The sequence below is a fragment of the Bactrocera oleae genome, chromosome 2 (genome assembly GCF_042242935.1).
Source record: "Bactrocera oleae isolate idBacOlea1 chromosome 2, idBacOlea1, whole genome shotgun sequence".
In the NCBI taxonomy this organism is placed as follows: Eukaryota; Metazoa; Arthropoda; class Insecta; order Diptera; family Tephritidae; genus Bactrocera; species Bactrocera oleae.
The window spans coordinates 966,430-984,945 of record NC_091536.1 but is presented as its reverse complement, the minus strand read 5'-3'; the positions used below and the strand labels follow the sequence as shown (position 1 = coordinate 984,945).

At 33.3% G+C, this 18,516-nt stretch overlaps 1 protein-coding gene and 1 long non-coding RNA gene across 3 annotated transcripts in view; one reads left to right on the top strand and one right to left on the bottom strand.

Annotated features, from left to right (window-relative positions):
- The window catches only part of Axn (protein axin), a 28,810-nt gene that overhangs the window by 9,199 nt on the left and 1,095 nt on the right, over positions 1-18,516 (bottom strand). For both annotated transcript variants that reach the window (XM_014242326.3, XM_036373737.2), the window contains exon 2: positions 18,112-18,316. The gene's annotated coding sequence lies outside the window, so the exon portion shown is untranslated. The remainder of the gene's footprint in view (positions 1-18,111; positions 18,317-18,516) is intronic.
- LOC138855930 (uncharacterized) lies at positions 10,367-12,559 on the top strand. The gene is made up of 2 exons (XR_011395061.1): positions 10,367-11,680; positions 12,227-12,559. It is a non-coding gene; the product is annotated as an uncharacterized lncRNA (long non-coding RNA).

Here is an 18,516-nt window from a genome sequence, read left to right as displayed (position 1 = left end):
CAAAGTACCCGTCTACGGCTTCATTCGACCAAAAACACTTTTTTCGGGTTTCTTACAGTGGATGCTCAAGCAATTCGTATTTTAATTCGTTGAATTTTGTCATTGTTAAAACACCTTTGTAATCAGGTGCATTGATGATGATACTTGATTAAGAATGATTTTTTTTTTTGCTACAAACTAGGCCTTTACTCACAAATTTTTTCATCCAGCTGATCCAAAAGGCTGCAATAATATTCAGAGTTGATTGTTTTACCTTTCTCCGGATAATTAATCAACTAAATTACTTTTGCATCCCAAAAAACTGATGCCATAACTTTATTTACTCTGAACGTTGTGACTTCACCTGCTTTGGAGCTGAACAACCAGCTTCAGTCCACTGTAAATGTTCTTGTTTCAATTTGGGATCATGGTGGTAGATCCAAGTCTCATCCATTGTTATAAAACGATACAAGAAAAGGGGATAACGGGCTTAGACTACGATCTAGACCAATTTCATTCATATTGAGAGCTAAACAAGAATAGGTTATGAAAACTTTTAAATATTACACATATTGACCACATAAACGGCTTAAAATCAGTTGAAAAGTCGGAAATCATTAGGCGTATTAGGTCAAAAAGAAAATCTGATTGCGTTAGCTTGTGGCATTACTCAAGCACACTCGAGAACATGTTTAAATTGCAATTTTATGAAGAGAACACACACTGAGCTAACATATACTACATATAAAAATGATTTTCATTACTCTAGCAGGCTTTATGCCGAATGTGTCGGTAAATGAGTGAACTACATATGTATATCATAAAATTGCGTTGAAATCTGTTATCGAGTATACTTAAGTAATGGCCAAAGGTAATATTATCACTCCAGCCCTTCTCAAAACCCCAATACACCCGTTATAAGGTTTATCTTTTAATGAAATTAACTGAACATGTTTTCTTAAACATAATGTGGTTTAACGATGAATATGAATGAAATCGGTCTAGACCTTGATCTTTACTCCATATCTCTAATATACTGATTTCTGGATGTCTTTTTTCTTATATACCCAGAAATAAATGTAATATACCCTCTTCGGTTGAGTTTATATCACATACATATGTCTCTCTTCTGTTAGTGGCTGACGCAAGACCGTATCTGCTGAAACGACCTATCTTATGAGAGCGCAATGTAAATCAACCACTTCTACCGTCAGTAACATGGGATACCCGCGAAAATTGGTTGTTTCCCGTAGAAACGAGTCAGCTAATTGCTCTCTTATAACATAGGGTTGCCAGTCTCTATATTTTGTAGTTATTGAAAAGTAGATTTGTATATATTTGAAATATTCTTAGCCTAATTCAAAATCATGTCTGTCTGTCCGTCCGTGCAAGTTGTAACTTGAGTAAAAATTATGATATCTTGCTGAGACTTGGTACCCATGTTCCTTGGCACCATAAAAACTGGTATTGTAGATGGGCGTAAACGGACCACTGCAACGATTATAAAACGCCATTAATCAAAAACTTATAAAACGCCATAACTAAGCACCAAAATATGATATATATCTATACTTTGGTACAGAAGATTGTGGTTGGGAGGGGCCTTCTTGGGTGAAAATTTTTTTAAAAGAGGGGTGTATAATCTTTATACTACCTTTATCTGAAAATATGTTTACATTTATAATTACATAGTTGCTGCACCCAATGATTTTGTAAAAACAAAATATATATTAAATCAAGAATTTTGAATAAATAATATTTAAATTTGATTTAAAGTTGTTTATATGTTTAAAGAGTAGGAGCGAAAAAATTATGATAATAATTGAAGAAGATGCTCTACTGTAAAATAAGTATAGTTTCTATTTAGAGGTTAAAAAATTATCATATTCATTATTTACTTTTACGAAAAAGCAGTTTTGTTAACAACGTTTTTTTATGTGAATTTAGATATTATTCCCTTAAGTTACCATATATAAATCTTCTACTACCTCAGGTATAAATTCAAAATGGAGTTAGGTTTTCAACCTCAGAATTAGGTAGTGAAGTAGTAATATGGTTAGAAGTTCCGTCCCAATAAAATATTATTTCGTAATTCCCTATACTCTCAATTGGACCTATTCATCACCAGCCGCTTATAAGATGAAATGCCCATGGCTGGTCCCATATTGGATTTTTTCATGGATGCCTAACTTCGAGTTGTCTAAAGAAGACGTCGGTTACGTATTGTAATATGCTTTAGAGAAATTATTGCGATTAGGCTACGCTCCAAGCACTTCTCATCATATTTGTGGTGCCTTACGGACAAGAAGAGGAGAGACTAGAGCCTATATATTATAAACGCCCCCAGTCAGATCTGTTTTTTTGTGGTTTACTATTGGACGGCTTCACGTAAGCTTAGCGAGAACTAATCGACTGTCTGTACATACATGGCCCAAGAAGAAAAATCTTATGGAGAATAACATAAGATTAAAAAATGTATTTTCATTTACTTGATTTATGGTTATTGAGTCTGCTAAATTCGGATATTCCAAACTTCAATCAGAAAGCTCCCACCTAACCCTTGTTCTCTTCAAAGGATCATACTATTGTAAAAATTGAATATTGATAGAAGCAAAACATCTTGACTGAAACAAGTGTAAGCATCCAAACCTAAACCAAAAGAACTTACAATAAAAGTTAAGTTAACAAAAACTATAGTCTTTGATAAGGTATGGGCTTCCCAACTCTATTTGGTAGTCTATGGAATAAAGTTTACCTTTAGTCCCATGGAACATATAAACCGCATTTCTTTACTTATAGTTTCAGAGGATAATTTACAATAGTAAGACAAGTTATGATGATGCAAGCAGTTGCGTGAAAAATATATAATACTTAATTGTATGATATGGCGCATGGGTATAATAAATGTATTCGTACCTGTGGGAAGAATCATTATTATGCTTTAACAAACCAAAAACACACAATGAATGACTCTAGGTATAAGTTTATATTGTGGATTTCATATCCTACTCATCTGCTCATATTATTTTCAAATTATAATTTCATAACATAATGTTTATTAGTTCCAGCGAAGTAGGGACGTGAAATTTTATCCTTCGCATACAATATAATAGAAGTTATTCCCAAGAATAAAGCAATGAAAACAAAATACAATAAAAATTACGTATTTCTTTGTTATTATTTTTAAAAATTTACGCTTTATGAGCAAATCCTTTGCCGGCCTTTGCAACTGACTTCATATTTTTTAAATTCACGTAGCTTCATGCAATAACCGAAAATATGAATGCACAATACACTCCTCGCAGAATAAGTAATCTGATGGTGGTTGAACTAGTTAGATATATATGTACAAACGAGTACACTCGTGCACTTGTACCTATGTATGTGCATGAAGTAAAATATACATAAGCGTGTATATTTTATAATGCAATAAGGTTGGAATAACGCATCTGGTTTTCTAGCCCATAAAAAAGACTCGTAAACTAGCGTTTGCGTCGATAGTTAATACGACGGCGCACTATGGTATAATGGAACAAAATTATTAGCAAATTTAATATAAATATAAAGAGGCGCTAAACTTGCAAATATCGATGTGCTTTTGAGCAGTTTACATCCGACTACAACATTTTGTATCTAAGCACTTTCGAACCGTGTTTGGTACTTTCCCCATTCAGTCCACTAACCGCTTTTAAGTTTAAAAACTAAAAACCAATATATTATGGTTTAAAAACATTATACATATAAAGGGAAGGAGCTGAAATTTTATTAATCTGAAAAAAGTGTCCTCAAAAGTCTTAACTTAATTTTTGCTATTAATTAATGGGATTGTGTCTTCTGGCCCATTCTGGTAGTTTTTCGATCAATGCATGGTTCAAATTAATCATTTGTTGTCTGTAGCGATTAGCATTAACAGTTTTTCAAGGTTTTAGAAGCTCATGATATACCACACTCTTCTGATAGCACCAAACACAGAGCATTGCCCGTCTCACTAAATCGATTTGTCTTTGCAGTCGATGTTGATGGTTGTCCCGGATTAACCCATGATTTTTTCCGTTTAGGATTCTTAAAATAAATCCATTTTTTTTCGTCAGTGACAATTCGATACAGAACTGATTTTCTTTCGCGTTCGATGCGACTCTGCAGCACTTTTTTTTTCAAATGGGAACAGAAAATTAATGCTTTCCGCAAATCATCACTTTCCGGTACAAAATTTGACATTTTCAAATCAATGAAAAAATGTGATGTTGTTTGTTAAATGACTGTAAGGTTATTGAATACCTTTGAGAACACAGTTATATCTTAACGCACATTTTATACCGGTACACCTAATATGTATATCTCCCATAGAGAAATAGAGACACAAACATATTTACTAAGTTTGAAGATAAGCTTAAATAACTAAGTTATTAAATCTTGTTTGTCATAAAGTGTAGTATTTTCGACTAATATCAATCACATCCATAACACTTTTTCAAACATGCCTTGTGACATGGAACTTGTAAGTCAGGTAGTGGTGGATCATGAAATTTTAAATAATTCTTTCAAATAGTTATACGGTCTCTATCAATTAAAAAAAATATTGTCATCAACCAAATTAATCGCACTAAAAAAATTACAGCAAATCAAAATTGTTTTTCTTGTCAAAAAAAATACTTAAATACATTGTGACCTGAACGTTTCCGGAAATTGCCCGCGCTGAATATATTTCAGCACTTATTGTTTGTTAAGTTGGTAGCACTGTCCTTAATTACTATGCCAAAAATGAGCACGATCTGTTAACCAGTTTGTTAGTGTTTTGTGATTCTTACAATGGAAAAAAATATTGAACAAAGAAATGCATCAAAATTTGTGTTTGGAACCAAATTTAGTCTGCGGAATCGTTGCGAACGTTAGAAAAGGCTTATTGTGAATGTATTCTATCGAAAACCCAAGTCTACGACTGGTACAAAGCCTTTAAAGATGGTCGGGAAACCGTCTAAGACATGCCTCGTTCCGGTCGTCATTCGACGTCTACCACTGACGATAACATCATAAAAGTGAAGTGAGTTTTGTAAAGATCGAAACAAAAAGTAATCCGATGGTGCAAGGTCAAGACTATATGGTGGATGTGGCAAAACATCCCAACCAAGCTCCAATAATTTTTGCCGAGTGACCAAAGATGTGTGTGGCCTTGCATTGTCATGATGTACAACACCTTTTCGATTTATCAATTCGGGCCGCTTTTCTTCAACTGCATTGTTTAATTTAGACATTGTTGTAAACAACCCATTTTTCATCGCCAGTTATCATTCGTTTTAAAAATGTATATTTTTCATTACGTTTCTTTCGCAAATCGCAACTGTTAATGCGTTGCGTTAAATGCGTTTCTTTCAGTTCGTGAGGAACCCATGTATCGAGTTTTTGAACATAGCCAAGTTGTTTTAAGTGATTTTCAATGCATGTATGTGATACCTGAAGCTTCTCTGCAATCTGACGTGTTGTACTGTGACGATCCGAATCGATTAGTGCTTTGATTAGGTCGTCATCAACTTCAACTGGACGACCAGAACGTTTTTCATCTTTGGGTGAAAAATTACCAGAACGAAATTTGGCAAACCAATTTTGACACAGCCGTTCTTTTATGGCTTCGTCGCCATAAACAGTACATAACTTTTTGTGAGCTTGCGATGCGTTTTTCCCTTTGCGAAAATAAAAAAGCAAAATATGACGAAAATGTTCCTTTCGATCTTCCATTTTTCAATCAAAAAACTTTTTTTTTACTGATTGATAACTGAATTGCCAACTATCCAATAACAAAATGTGTTTTACATTTGGACTACGCCAGCAAACCTAAAAATTCAACTGAAGCCATCTATGAGTGAAAACCGCAATTACTTAGTTGCCAACCCAATAACTTGTTTTTAACCTTCTGCAGCTCACAATTGGATGTCTTTTAACTAATTTTAAGCATATACACGAGTCCAGGAATCAAATCTCTAATATACAACTCTTATAAACCTTTTATAGACAACTCAATATATATGTATTATTTCACCTGTATTGCAATTAGTCTGTTGCACCTGTTGCTTCGGTTAGAAATTGTCAAAACGAAACATTTAGTGTAGATCTTACAAATACGTATACGTATACCTATGTATGCTTATTACATACAAAAAATGTGTATTGAAGGCAAGAATTCAACTACTTTCTTTTAACTGTACTTACGTAGATACCCAAAAACGTTTACACCAATTTGATATTATTTAGATGAGACCGCGTCACAAGAGTAGAAAAGTAGAAAATTGCAATTTGTTGGCAAACCAACTATCCAATAGCGTACTTATTATTTAAGTGTTTCCCGTTAGCAAAATACTTTGATTGCATAAAATTGTAGCGCCGAACCAGAGTTAGTAAAGCGACAAAGTCGAACTGAATCTTTACCAATGAAGGGATCATTTGAACTCGAATTGATGGGAGATTCCCAATGCGTACGTACGAAAAGTGCATGCGCCCAAAAACATGAAAAAAGAGTCCTCGTACATACATATGTATGTACATATGAAGACAACAATAAAACTGGAAAATGCTTTTTTGATTGCAAAGTTTGCCTTTTTGCTACAACTTTGGCAGCGCCTTTTTTACGAAGTTGCACATTGGTGGTGTTTCACAGAGAAGCAATTGTTCCTTTTTGTTTCTATTGTAGAGACCGTACCGTGTGTTGACAATACATTTACTCCATATACATATGTATTTGTATATAAAAATGTGGGTAAATAGAGATCTTATGTATATTATGTATAAAAATGTATTAACAGAAGCATATTCTTTTTTTTTTTTTTGAAATAATCACCTAAATCACTTGGATTTAAACTAAAACTTGTAAAAATGTATGTCAGCTTCAGTATGTAAAACTTCAAACTGCACATTTCAAATTTTACGGTAGCTTCACAGAAACATTATCTAGTAAACCACGTAAGATTTTTTGTTAGTATTGCAACATATTTCTTAAAAACAATTTACCCCTAATTATTCCATTCACAAATTAAACCTAAAGCTAAAAGCGGATGTGCTTATGGAGATTCCCGTTTTTTTATTTTGTTTAAGATAACAGTACCTCTTGGATCTCCGTTGCAAGCCCTTATGAAAAATGCGATACTGAAAATCGGTCAAGGCCGTCTATAAAAATGTCAGTTCACAAATTATTTATACTTCCAAAAACATGCTGAATACAGCCTGAAAAAAGGAAAATTGTCAAACTAGGCCTTGTTAAAGCTCTCCTATCCTCTTAATGGCATCAAAAGAACTGTAGAACAGTTATGATCAATCATATATGTAACACACATATGTTGACTAGTGTTATTATTACCAAGTTTATTCCATAATACACTGTGCACAATTGCGATATTCTAAACACTGTATTATAATATGAGCTTATGTACTTTGCATATAAAGGATGCTCTTTTAAATGTGTTGACATTGGGCGAAAAAGGGACAGAGTGAACCGGCCGAGTAATCATAATTTGGCATCCCTAATATGCGCAGGTCCAAGTTTTACATAACCACATGGCGTAACATCCTCACATTCGCTTTTCGCTATGATGTATACATGGAAAATGGTAATGGATGAATAATAATTCCAACAAAGAAATGATTTACCTTTCCCTTCTCAATAATATATTATACTAGTAAAAAACGAAAGGAGAGGGTTGAAATTATGAATGCATTCAATTACAAGTGTGTGTACGAGTATGTGTGTGTATTAGTAGTTTGGCGCAAACTATTTTAATTCAACTTAGCAAATAAAGGGCTAAATAACGCTCTGGCATTGAAATATTTGTACATATGTATATGTATGGTATATGAAGAGATTTGGCATATCCTTTGCTTAATTGCCTTTAACTTGCTTCACTATTGCTGGTACACCCAAATGGGTTAGAGTTACAATCATAAGTCTACCAAAAGTCTAGACAAGAAAGTTTAATTGACCTTCATTTGAAATTTCAGAATTAATTTTCTTTATACTTCGGATATACAAAGGTCCTGTAAGTAGTAAATATATGCATACTTATGTACATTGCAGACCATCCGAATGACATTGGGATGATATTTGTTGAATTTCATTTTAGGAACTTTAAAGTTACTGACGATAAAATAGAATCGAATAGATGGTTCCGAAATAATTAACAATATTTATTATTTGTCGGAAATATTTCCGATTCGTTTTGGCTGTAATCGATTTCTACAATATTTATCTATTTATCTTTGAAAACATCATGATGGTAGCTCTGTTACATTTTACTGTTATCTTTCTGTTCAAGTGTGCTTTTAATGTCGTGCCAAAATAAAAACAAATAATCAAGGAATAAAAATATCAATTATGGGCGTTATTTAGGAAACAATTATATTTTAAGTATATAATATGTAGGATATTTCTTAAAACTCGACATTTTGTTATAATTAAGAAGAATTTGTAGAAAAAATTAGCCGAGGAAAGCACTACACAGCAGTAGAGCGTAAGCTCAGCTTAAAAAAAAGTGGTAGCTGGTTCGATGTCTGAAGAATGTTGAAATTAATCCTCGGCACACGACAAAAACTTTCAAACGCGGAGGTGGACGTTGAGGTCATGATATGGAGATGTTTTTTGTGGTACCTAGTTGAATCGCTGTTTTGGATTCGGAAAATTATGGACCGTTATCATTGCCATAGAATTTTAGAAGATGTAATGCTTCCTTATGCTGAATGGAACATGCCTTTATTTTGACAGTTCCAATCTGACAATGACCCGAAGCATACCTCGGGTGTGGTCCAGACTTTGCTACAATATCAAGGAATCCATGTTATGACTTGGCCGGCGCAATCTCCAGATTTAAACTCTATACAACACCGTTGGAAGATTGTAAAGGAAAAGATGGGACCCATTAAACCACGAAATAAGGAGGAACTATGGGAAAAAGTCCAAGAGGCGTGGTATTCAATATCGAATTCAGTCTGAAAGGCTCTAGTGGAAGCTATACCGTAAAGGTGCACTGCCGTACTCGCAAATAAATGCTTTGCAACAAAATTGTAACTTATATGCATTTTTAATTATAATAGTCTACTATTTACGAGTTTCGGTTCCATGATTCTATTTTATTGTCAATTAAAGTTCCTGACAGTTCCTTTAAAAGTTATCTACTGATAATACTTAAAAATTTATACTAAGTTATTTTTACTTTTGAAATGTTTAAAATACTTTTTATTAACTATAAAAAATAATTGTTTTCTTATAAGGACTGTGATAACACCTTTTTTTACAAATAGTTGTGAATAAAATTTTGATTATATTTTATTGTCAGTAACTGTACGAGTATTAATGGACATTTATAAATATTTTGAAATTTTGTAAAAAAAAATGTATGTATATGTATCTCACAAAATACTAAAGCTACATCAACCGAACTTAATGGGAAAGTTTATTTTTAGAATCTTTTGATACGGTGTGAAAATGGGCGGAATATAAAAACACTTAAACTTGATCATTTATATAACCCTATATCTAACTCGATTAGTTTTAGGTGATACAAACAACCGTTAGGTGAACAAAACTGTTATACTCTGTAGCAACAGGTTGCGAGAGTATAAAAAAAAAGTTATATACATACTAACTCTAAATCCTGATGCCATTTCTAATGAATGACATATTTAATCAAATCCAATAAAAAGTGTTTCGCTTTTACAAATATAAGTGCGAATTTGTAATTAACATAATCAAAAATCGCCACTCATCTCTTGCCATATGTCCAATTATAACTATCGCCTAAATCCAGGTATTCTTGAACACTTTTTTGGAATCATCAGAAAAAAGGAGGTATTCAAGACCACTCTGGCCCACAGGACAATCAATCTTGTCCACGTATCTTTTGGGTCACAACGAAGCGGCTTTAAGCGATTGCGGCAATGTTGAATCCGATGATACATCCGATTTAGAAGGGGCACGGTTACCTCTAACTGGTATGTATAAGCTTCAGTTAGATAGTTATTACTAAGTATATATGGCTTCATTTGATCTAGGTATACTATTACGAAAACTCCAAGTGGAAGTTCCTGAGATACAGAGCACGGAAAACGAATTATTGGATCCTGTATTGGATGGTCTAGAGCAAAAAATTAAAAACTGAAGTGGTTGAGTTTGAGAAAGATCAGAAGTATACATGGGTTAATCACGTAAGCGAGGTCGGGTTGGACAACTGTAAAATAATGGAGGTGATGTCCGAATTAAAAAAAAGTAACATAGTAATAGTAAGTAAATTTAACCCACGGTAAGTATGACGATATTTGTTCGATGACGTCAAAGTTGTCGTTACCTTGTATTCTATGAACGTTGTGTGAAAGCATATGTTTGATAACGAAGTTGGTTCAATATAGTAGGTTACAAAATTCTTTAAAATTTGTTTGAGTTATTTTATTCTTGAAACAACTTAAAGTATTAGTTGTAAAAGACTATAAACTACAAGGTGCGTTCCAAAGTAAACAGTAAAAAAGTAAAAGTAGTGGTGCCATCTATATGTTGAATAGTGTGTAAGAATCTGCTATCCTTTAACGACTTTCAGTAAAAATTACATGACATTTCATCTATTGGAAGTGAAGTTATTGCGTTTTAAGTGTCAGTATGTTTTTGTCATCGGTGCGAAAATGAGCTTCGAACAAAGAGTCAACATTAAATTTTGTTTTAAAATTGGTAAAACTTTTACCGAAACATTTTAATTGATGAAACAAGTTCATGGCGATGATTGCCTATCCCGTAGCAGAGTGCACGAGTGGGGTCAACGTTTTCAAAGTGGTCGTGAGGACATAAATGACGATGAACATGTGGGCCAACCAAAATCCGTGATCACCGAAAATTCCATCGAAACTGTGCGTGAATTCATAAAAAATCAAAAGAAGAGAGAAAAAGAATTTGTTCCACCCGGCCAAAACGTTAATGCGGTATTCTACCTTGGAGTTTTGAAGCGTTTGGTGCGCCGTACTCGACGTGTTCGGCCTGAATATCGCGAAGATGGAAGTTGGCGTTTGTTGCACGATAATGCGCCGTCTCATCGATCGACGCTTGTGGCCGATTATTTGACCAAAAATCACATTTTAACAATCAACCACTCCCCGTATTCACCTGATATGGCACCGTGCGACTTCTACCTTTTCGGAAAAATGCATATACCGATGAAAGAAAAGCGTTATGCAGACGTGGAGGGCAGCCGAAAGGCTTGCACCGGCATACTGGCAGCCATACCGGGCAACAAGCTAAAACACTCGTTCGACATGCTTTTGGACCGTGCAAAAGCCTGTATTAAAGCAGAAGGAGACTATTTTGAATAACATTAATTGATTTTGCCGATAAAACCATTTGTTGTTTTCTTTTAAGACTTGTAGTAGTGTAAAATTGTTATGAAGTAGTTTTGCGTTTAACAATTTTTTTTAGTCTTCAAAACTTTCACAAAAAATGTGTATACAGAGCAACTCTAATTGCCTGATGACATTTTTAACGAATGACATATTTAAATAAATCAAAACCCTAAAAAATTTTTTATAAAACGCTAATATCAAAATCGATTTGTATACATTTTTTTCATAAGATCAAGTGCGTTTCTGAAATAATAGAGCCTTAAATTTTGCAAAAATTGTTTTTAAAAATTTGAAACGAGTGTGAAGCTTACAGTAGGTCAGCAAAAATATGCACAAAATTCGTGTGAGTAATATGAATATGTTTTGTTATCAAAAAAATTGTTATAGATACAAAATTATTATGGATTATAAGATATACATATACCATATATATATACATATGTTTTCCCCTCCGTCTACATTTACGAATTAGTGCTGTTTTACCCGAAAGATTAGTTATTTATTTTGTTTCTATACGCAAATAATACGACCAATTACCATACTACCATATGTTATTAGGTTCAAATATTAATCTAAATAATTATTTCAAAATGAAGATTTAAAAAAGCTTTGGGTTGTATTTTGGATGAATACGAGGAAGATATTCAATTTAAATTGGGTAAGGTTCACATTCATAGTTGTGTTTAAGTCTAAATTAATGTGATGTGATAATGAAGTAGTAGGCTTTAATTTTTAAGTCAAAAAGTTTTAATTTAATTTGGAATCATAAGAAGAAAAGACGATTTGGCCTCTTAATAGAGACATTGTAGATAATGGTTTGAGCAAAAAACATAAAAATAACAACAGTAAAAGAACATAATTACTGAATTTCAATTTCGTCCCACTGTAGGTATGACGGTGTTGGTTCTATGACGTCAACGGTTGTCGCAACATTGTATTCTATGAACGTTGTTTCACACGTGCATAGGAAGTATATGTAAAATTAAATCTGAAAATGTAAGCGGCCAACTATTACCAACCAACGGCAAACAATTTGCTAGTTCAAGGGTGCAGGAGGAGCCCTTACCACTGACTAATTTGGATTTGGGTGTTTGTTACTTCGTCGATATCTGAAAAGATAATTTACCTTAGGCCGATTCTATAAGATAGCACTATTTCTAGCTGTGAAATATATGATTTAAAATAAACTATAAAATTACAAAAACTTAAAAATTGAACGAAATGCTGCATGTTCTTTCTTATAATAATCGCTCAAATTTGTCAATTGGTGTGATAAAGCAGGTTGTGCGTGCAGTGGTTTCTCGCTTGAACTCCTTCTGCTATTATTAGTGTTTGTTGTTTCCTTCTGTAATGTTTTCTATTTCTATACTCTTCCAATATGTTGCTACAGAGTATAAAAGTTTTGTTCACCTAACGGTTGTTTGTATCACCTAAAAGTCATCGAGTTAGATGTAGGGTTATACATATACACATGGTAGAAAAAGTTTGAGTACACGCTAATGTCTTATTTTCTTTTGTTAAAAAATATCTTTTATCTACTACATTTTAGAATAAAATCACATTAAGTGCTTTATTACTAGTCTGTTGCATATTTCCATAGAATTTAAAGCAGCGAAAATCTGATATCATAGTTTTATCGATAATTGTCATTTCGCAGCGCAGATAAATATTGCGTACAAATAGTAAAATGGGAATTCTTCGCGTAAAAATCAATAGTAAAATAGGCAAGTGCATAATGCTTTCGCGAAAGTGTACCAAAACAAGCCCGGGAGTTTTGGTAGCAGGTTATTTTGTCCGATGAAAACAAGTTTTGGGCCTTTGGCATCAAAGGCCATAAGATTTTATGGCGAAAAACGAGTAAGGCACTCGATAAGAAAATCTTGATGTATACTGTGAAGCACGATGGTGAAGAATGAATGATATGGAGGTGCATAGCTAGTAATAGTGTGGGCCGAATGACAGTTATAGAGTCCACCATGGACAAATTTGCATACCTTAATATCTTAAAAATAATTTGGAAACAAAGAGCAGAAGAATTATGTCTTGGAAGTAACTACTATTCTACAGGATAACGACTCGAAGCATACAGCATAGACATAGTTAAGCTTTGATTACTCTACAATGTTCCCAACTTGTTTCAAACAGCACCAGAATCTCCAGATTTGAATCCTAAAAAGCACCTGTGGAATTCACTGGAACGTAAAATGCGCCAACGCACCATTACCTTAAAGGATATGCTCAAGTATATGCTGAACGAGGAATGCGCTCACATCCCTTCGACAGAAACCTCTGAGCTTGTCTATGTCATGCCAAAACCTCAAGCGGAAATTTTAAAATGTTTGGGATATCCGACTTCCTATTAAATTTGAGGAAGAATTCGGTGGAAGAATATTTTTGTTCGGCTTATGTATGCATCCTGTAGGCAGTCGGCATGTTCTGCTTTGTTTATATGTTATTGTCGGAAATTTAATCATTTTATTATCATAAAACTGCATATGTATTTAATATCCTTTAATGAATATCAAATAAATTGTTTTTTATAAAAATTATACAAAATTATTTTTTTCAACGATTTATTTTTGTTGGTACTTTGTACGTACACTTTTTCTGCCTAGTGTATATATGATCAGGATGATGAGAAGAGTTGAAATCCGAGTGACTGTCTGTCTGTCCCTTTGTGCAAGCGATAACTGCTACGCCCACAAAACGCCATTAATCGAAAACCTATAAATTGTCATAACTTAACCGAAAATAAAGATACGAATCTGTAATCTAGTACAATGAATCGCAATAATGAGGGGCACCGTCGTTCAAACATTTTTAAAAAGTGGGCGTAGCCCCTCACCTTTATAAGTTTCATGTATTCTTTCAAGCCATTCAAGCTATATTACCCAAATTTTTACACGACAAATAATTTCGACACTTCTTGCTACAGCAATAAAATAAGTAAAATCGGATGATAATCACGTCCTCTCCCCATATAACGGTTTTATTAAAAAAGACTAAAAGCGCGATAAATTAATAAATAACTAAATGCGCCGGAGATATTAAATTTTACACGCAAAATGATACAAAAGGGCTTTATAGGAGCCGGGGTAAAAATTGGACGATGGGCGTGGCACCGCCCATATTTACATTTTACTAAAACCATTCCTATTTCCTATATAACACAATGTTGACCGATATTTTCGGTAAAAAGTCAACTTTAAGCACTGGGGTCCACATCTTCAATACCTAGGGGCTTGATAAGTTTTGGTTCGATTTGGACAATTTTTGGTTACAAGGTGGCATACTTTAAACGTATTATTCAAGAAGAGTTTTACCCCGATACAATCATTTTTACTTGATTTGCATAGTGGAAAGTAAAAAAATCAGATGGAATTTAAAATGGTGTTATATGGGAAATAGGCGTGGTTAATGGCGTGGTCCCATTTTCGTACTATAACACACAAATAAGAGAAGAATGTTATGTAGCGAATTTTGTTGAAGAGAAGTTAAGCAGATCCCAAGATATGGGTTTTCACCTAAACTGGGCGGTGCAACGCCCACTGTCTAATTTTGAACGTGGTTTCTATAAAGTCATCTTATACTATCCCAGAGATAAAATTTAATGTCTCTGGCTTGTTTAGTGCTTGATTTATCGCGCTTTTAGTAGTTTTTAACAGTACCGTTATATGGGGAGTGGGCGGGGTTGTCACCCCATTTTCACACCGTCGATAGAGATGCTAAAAACTTTTGTCCCCAGTGAATTTTGCCAGTAAGCCAAGGTTTTTGATTCTTTTTCGAAATGAAAGGCTTTCTGATAACGGTTTTTCCCTTAAATCCAGCAGATTGAATACGACACCTGATGGTCTGGCATGAAATATCAATGCCAAATGCAGAATTTACTTTAACTACTTGCAGTTAGTTGCAGGGATGTGAATATTTATGTGGCGTCCGCAAATGAGATAGGAATTGATATTAATATTGTTCAAGTAAATAAATTATAATCTGGAACTCAACTTAAAATTTCTGGCTATGCCTTAACACGGTAAATAAGATGTATAACTTTTAACTTTCTTATTGTTTCTGATTCAATCTAGTATTATTTCGCGCCGTGTTCATCTGTGGCTATATTCATTCCAAAGGTACTGTCATTCCGCGTCGTTTTCAGTAGATGTCATTTGTTTTAGTTAACAACAATTTGTTTCATTCATTGCAAATGATGAGCAAATATCGTAGCTTTCGATGGGCAATAATTTGAACATTAAATGTATAACAATTTTTTTACGATAAAGTCTTAATTTTCGAAAAAAAACGCACGAATTAATGCATACACCCAATAACTTTTTTCAGGAATTTACGTATGTATGTGCATTTGGGTTGGGAACAATAATGTTCCATAGTGTATATGCTATGGTGGTCCGGTCTGAACAATTTGTTCGGGGAATTTAGCGTTGGCTTCAGCAATAATCTACACCAAATTTTGTGAAAATAATTTGTCAAATAAAAAAGATTTTAATACAAGAAATTAACTGACTAGTTCACGAAGAACGAGCTCGTCGCTTAGCAGCTTTTTTAAAATGTATTAACAGCGAATTGGGTGGTTAGTCTTTCTAGAAAAGCTTGTTGGAAAAGCGTTCCGTTACCCAAAAAAATAGCAGAATAAAGGTTTAGCAGAGAATGTCAAATATTAGAGAAGGCGGAAAAGTTAACTGTTCTAAAATGTTAATTCACATAAGGGAAGACAGAGAAAGCGCAACTTTGAAAGTGAAATTTCTGCATGCGCATTTCTAAACGATAAAGGTGAAGTTAAAATATAAAATTGAACAAACCAGCCGAAATTTTACAATTGATCAGCAACCACTAAAAATCAGAAATTGAAGAATTTTCTGAGGTTCACTTCAGAAGGGAAAAGAAATTATGTTTCATCAAATCATGTTTCATTTGCTCTCAAAGGTGTTTTAACAATGACAAAATTCAACGAATTAAAGTACGAATGACTTGAGCAGCCACCGTCTTCACCAGATTTGGCTCACAGCGACTGCTACCTCTTCAGAAGCCTGAAACAATTCCTTCGTGGAAAGTATTTTCGTCGAATGAAGAAGATATTACAGCTTCCGGAAAGTCATTATACGGATCACAAAAAAATATTGGAGTATCATTGGAATGAGTGTATTGAAGTTAATGGAGATTATATTGAATAAAAAAATATATTTCGTATCAAAAACAGAATTTTTTCATTTCGAGCGCATAAACTTCAACCAACCAGTACATATAACAACTATAAAAATGCAATCGATCTACTTTAAGCATATCCTTTTCACAAGCTTAAATAGGCATATCTGATGTGTATCGTAAAATGAACGAATGCACTGTAGTGAAAAATTCCTAACCACAATTTAACTTAACGCTAGTCAAAAGTTCTTTTTCCATACCATAAATAATTGATAAAAACTTACATGAGGGGATATTAATGTAATAAATGTACATATTTGGAAAGAATGCTGAACAGACACATTCACATCATTGCACATATAATTGAATCAAATTCACTTTTACACTATCAAAGAGAATATAGAATATAGCAGAATTGAATGAGAAGAAACTATTTGATTTGTGGTAAATGAGGGTTTTATTGTGTTAAATAGTATTTCTAAATCGTTTTTAATTCTTCAATAACACGATATTTCAGATGATTACAGAGCGAAATGAAAATGAAATCGATATGGGGTAAAACGTAGTAGAACACATTTTGTTAAAAACACAATTTATATTGATGTGTTTATATAATTTCTATTTTTAAAGGGATTTATATCTTCACATTATAAATGTATTTAAAAGCTTTACATTTTTACTTTACTTTTATTATTATTACATATACGATAAATAGGAACACTTAAAATAATAAAGAACAAGAAAAAACGTTAACTTCGGTTGCACCGAAGCTATAGGACCCTTCAGAAATACAAAATATTCCATACAAAAAGTGATTTCGATAGGTCAGTATGCGGGGCTTAATGCTATAGTGGTCCGATCTGAATCGTTTGTACCGTTGCCTTGGACAATAACCCATGCCAAATTTCGTGAAAAAACAGTCCGATTCACTTGAATGGGTACATCTATTATTTTTAAGATACGAGCCTATATCTCTTCATTTAGACATCGCAGAAGCTCCGTCTAAGCTTGGTTTTAAAGACGGATAAATTTTGAACAAATTTGTGAAAACTAAAAATATACCCTTCGTAATTTTATATTATTTGCGGTGTTTTAATTAATACCTCAAAAAATGTGCTTTTTAAATAGGGGTCACTTGAAAAGGTACATATTATATTGCGGCATTGTGAAGGCAGGTCCACCTAGGCGAAATTAATAAAATTGTTATTTGTAGTATCTCAGAGATTTTTGGACCGATTTCAGCTCTTTTTAGTGAATATGGGACGAGCAAATGCACTTTTTGAAAAAGCTTGAAGCCTTTACGGATCAACCCCTTTTTGCGTGTGCTGTTGTTCCAAAATAGAAGTTCAAATGTCGTCTACCAGTTTTTACGGAATCTGACGAAATGACTGCATCTTCGTACAAACAAATACTCGAATCTGCATTTCCGCAATTTTACAATATTTTTGGACCATTCCCTGGACATACCAACAGAACAATGCTCCGATCCACACCACAAGGGTAGTAAAATTTGGATTTTTTTGTACAAACATTGTTGCAAACTTAATATAACCTGTTCAGGGTATAAAAACTGGTAAAAAAAAACTATTTGTTAGTAATTATTATTAAATCACTTACCATAAAAAGAGAAGTTATAAAATACCAGTGGCATTTATATCGATATATTAAAAAGTAAGCTCAATTTTACTTTATGATGTATGTGCAAAGCGTTTTAGAATAGAAGCTCGATATCGATAGAGGGTTTCGTAGCAATGAACGATAATCCAACATTTTTCCATTATTAGTTATTAAAGGGCTTACTTTGAACCCGTGACAATTATTTCTGAAAAAGAAGTAGAATATAAATAAGACTTTCAGATATGCACTACTGTGAAATCGGTTTTTCATTTGTATATACATATATGTTTTTTCAATGTAACATGTATGTACATGCAATATTTAATTTAGAAAAAACTAAGTGAAATAAAAAATTATCTACAACAAAGAATAACATTTAATCTGACAAAAATAAGCATTTTGATT